We start from the raw sequence: 4,545 nt of genomic DNA on the forward strand, positions 1-4,545 counted from the left end.
CAGTCACCCAGTCCTCTAACCTGCTGAAGCATCAGAAGGTCCAGCAATTTCTGTGTTTTAAAATCAATGCAATATGGTACATTCTGAGCAAATGTTTTAGAGTCTTAGGTAGGTGATCAACTATATTGTGAATGAACATGCATTTGCATCAATGTTGTGAACTCAATAAAACAAATGAAAAACGCATTTCCAGCAACTTAACTTGTATATTTGGCATTGAAGCTACTCTGGGAAATCTCGACTTGACATTATCGTTCACAAGACTTCTGAGTAATTTGTGTAGAAAGATATTGCAAAGGCCTGTATGGTGTTTTGGCTCACGAGTTTTGCAAGCTTGCGTATAGAGCGTAAGTTGAGCATTATACTCGTCGCTTCTATCTGCATGTTTATGCCTCTGTACAACTGTTGCCCTTCTATTTAAGTTAGGCAGCCATTGCACGTAGGTAACGGCGAATCCATAAGTCAGTGAAACTTTTGTTTGTCAAGTAAACAAAGCGTAACTGATGACGTTATTCAGCATGTCACATTGATACCCATAAGGTCATGGCATGTGCACGAGGAATTGATGCTTTTTGTATGCTTGTTTCACGAAATTATAGGATGAAAAGCTGAGTACATTTGGACGCCTCTGGCTGTTTTACTACCTTGGTGACTGAATGACAGTGCATTTTGTTTCCTAAATATAAACTTGACCAGGTTGAGGAAAATGATGCAGCGTCACCACTGAACACAAAAGGCATTGCCCATGTGCGCTATGAGTGCAGCCCTTCTAGATATTCCCAACATCCTTACAATGTTACCTTTGCTAAAGCCCACTTTTCACTATCCGTGAAATGAATGAGTGCTTCTCTCAGCCCCTCTGTTTGTGAGAAAAAATAAACTAAAAACAGGAAGATTTACACGTGTCAATCTGTATTCGTACGTGCCTGTGTGTGTGCCTCACAATTGGACATTTTCCTGTTCACCTCTGTCATTCTATTCCCTGAGGTCACACCATCTTCCTCTGGACCATCATTTAAAAGAGATGGGATTGTCAAAGAGACGTTTCCTTTCAGCAAAGGACAATCGGATGTTAAACTAAATGTCTTCAAATTAGCAGTTCGAAGGATCGAATGCTGCAGGAAGCATTACCGGCGCGGTATGTAAGTACCTTCGATAATAGAGTCTGAGTTGTGGTGACAACGCACAACTTTTAGGCATATTTGAAACCTAAAGCTATGGATGGGCTACAATTTAGCTCGATCATACGGCTGACCAGGAATCTCTGCCGCTCTTACTGCCCATCATGGAAGTGCGCTGGAAGGGATTACAAGTTGATATTCCAATTGTTTGGCCATTTAATGAACGCACCTTCCTTGACCATAAAGCCCTGGAGGATGAATTCCGTCTCAGAGGCAGGGATTCTCCCACTGCACCACAAGACTTCCTTGGGTTTTATTTGCCTTGGTATAAATGCTTAAAGTCCTCTCTGGATACATGATAAGTAGGATAAACAAACCTGCTAAACATTTATTGACTGGAGATTGCTTAGAGTTGGATTCGTAGTCCTAGTGTGATTTAAAGCACTGAACGTGTGAAATTTTAAATGAAAAACATTTTGAAATCATCAAAATTTGGCATTGTATGGCTCTGTGTCAAGCAAAGTAGTGACATTGAAAAGAATGATTCCATGCTTATGGATAATTTTTAAGAGGCTACTTAAATATCTGCTCAGCCTGCAATGTACCCTCGGTCTCGATAAATATATTACACCACTGGCTACGCCTCAAAAGTGCTTTATTCGCTGTAAACGTTTTGAGACGTCCTGAGCTAGTGAACGATGCTATTTTCGCTCTGCCTGTCATTATAAATGAGCTGCGAGAAGGCATTTTTTTCACACATTTCAGTCTCTACTTGTGTGCGTGTGCATTTGTGTAACTGTGTGTGTGTGTGTGTGTGTGTGTGTGTGTGATTGTCTGCCCATCTGTGCCTGCATGTGTCTATGTAATTGTTTGTGTGTCTGTGTTTTTGTTGTGTCTGTGCACGTGTGTGTGTTTGCGTGTGTCTGTCTGTGTTTGTCTTTGTATGTGTGTGTCTATCGGTCTCTGTTTGTGTGAGCGACTCACTGCCGTGATTAAGAACGCTAACAATTACGTGTTTGTGGTGTGAGTGTGTTTTTGTGTGTGTTTGGCTGTCTGTGTATGTCTATGTGTCTACATGTCTGTGTGTGTGTGTGTCTGTATGCGCCTGTGCTTTCTGTGTCTGTGTGTGTCTGTGTTTGTGCCTGTCTATGTGTGCCTGTGTGTGTCTGTGCGTGTGTTTGTTTGTATATTTGTGTGTATGTGTGTTTGTGAGCGAGCTTCACTGCCGTAACAAATAACGCCAACTATTACACACATGTGTGTGTGTGTGTTTGTCTCTCTGTCTGTGTGTACTTGCTTGTGTATGACTGCCTGTGGGTGTGTTTGTTTCTCTCTGTGCGTGTATTGTGTCTGTGCATGCGTCTGTCTATTTATGTCTCTCAGCCCGATTCTGTCTGACAATCCTCCTTCTGCTTTTATCCCTAACACTTCTTCCCTCACTGGCTCATTATTTCATCCCCCTTGACCAGTCTCAGTGATAGAAACCCTACTTCTGCTGACGGTTTATTAACCCAGAATTATTCCCAAAGTAATCTTGCTCTGGCCCTTTCCATAAAATTCTAGTGGTGCAATGGATTGGCTGAGCCTCATTAACGTCAAAAATAACCCTATTTATTACTTGTGACACTAAGATAAATTTCCTTATAAGCAACATGATTTATTTTGTGATGTCAAATTATATTCGCATTTCTTGCTGTGACACCATATTAAATATGTACAGAGAGAAAATGATAAGAATCACATACAAGAAGAGAATGTCTTTGAATTTTTAATTTTTAACGGAGACTGTTTAACAACAAAGACAAATTAAATTAAAAGGGACCAAACTGACATTCCCCTTATGCTAATGATGTTTTCTGCTGCTGCCAGATCTCGAAATGAAGACGAAATAAAAGTTCACTCATAACATTTCCAGAATTGTGAGGCTTTAAAATGCTGGAGAACTGAACCGGTTGAGACTCATTTCTACGGAAGAGAGCATGCTGACGGCTGACAGTATATAACCACGGGAATCCCACTACAAGGCCGCATGTGGAGTTAGTATTTTCGGTTTTTGTGCCCTTACCTAAGGGACCATTAGCGACCGTGCAAAAAGTTTCACAAAACTGTCTTTGTTCCTTCTTGGGATTAAGGGATTTCCATGTGAGCAAAATTGAGTAGACATGGCCGATTTTCCCTGCTGCTCAGAAGAAACAGAGGTGATTTACAAACATGCGAAATAGATGAAGAGGTAGGCCATTCGGCCCCTCAGACCTGCTTCACCATTCAATAAGGTCGTGGCTAATTTATTTTGTTTTCGCCTTCCACATTCCTATATAAACCGGATAACATTTGATCCCCTGGTTTAAGAATATCTATCTATCAGTGACCCCGCCTCCATTGCCTTGTGAGGCAGAGAGTTACAAAATAATACAACACTCTGAGAGAAAAAAAAATCTCCTCATTCCTGTCCTGACAGGGCGGCTCCTAATTTTGAAACAGAGCCCTACAGTTCTGTACTCACCCACAAGGGGAAACACCCTTGCACTTCAACCTTATCGCAGCCATTCAGGACCTATTCTCCTTTAATCAAACCTCACTCTTCTAATCTCCAGTGGAAGCAACTCTAGCCTGTTCAACCTCTCCTCACAGGACAACCCGCTAATTCCAGCTATTTGTCCCGTAAACCGCCTTTGAGCTGCCTCCAACGCATTTACACCTTTCGTTAAACAAGGAGACCAATACTGCACACAGCATTCGAGCTGCGGCCTCACCAATGCTCTGTGTAACTGAAGGAAAGCGTCCTTAGTTTTATGTTAAAACCTTCTCGTAATAAATGAAAGCATTCCATTAGCCTTCTTGATTACATGCTGCACCTGCATTTTAAATACCTTAATAGGTAAGAAAATAGGTGTCCTGCCTGGGAATTTCGATGTGAGTGGTTACAATCTCAATACAACTGGCCAGGCATTTGGATCGATGTGAGGATAGTTGTAAATCTTTACTAATCTCTACCCATGGCGGTGTGGATGCTCAGACGTTCAATAACGTCAAGCTATGGCTCATGAGGGAATTGAGGGTTGCCTTAGAGTGGGATGTTTGATTGAGATAAGAGATCAGCCAAAATGTTACTGAATGTGGGGAATGTTCGGAAGGCCAAATGGGCTATTCCAGCTCCTAAAGGAGTGACTGCATAGGATTAAACACAGTCAGAATCAGAATCTTGACAGCAAAAGAGTTTGAGGGTGCAGTGGATGTGCAACTAATCCCAGCCAGACACTGCAGCTTTTGGGAGAGAACAACAAGCAGCAGAATTCTGTCCAATTCAGCACATTTTGGGAGGAGAGGAAGGAAAGTCAGTGGCTACATATGTTCTCCACATTCTAGTTGTCACTTTAGAAATGAAATCAATAAGCATCCACAACCCCTGGGGAAAGTATCGATA

The sequence above is a fragment of the Carcharodon carcharias genome (assembly GCF_017639515.1).
Source record: "Carcharodon carcharias isolate sCarCar2 chromosome 27 unlocalized genomic scaffold, sCarCar2.pri SUPER_27_unloc_22, whole genome shotgun sequence".
In the NCBI taxonomy this organism is placed as follows: Eukaryota; Metazoa; Chordata; class Chondrichthyes; order Lamniformes; family Lamnidae; genus Carcharodon; species Carcharodon carcharias.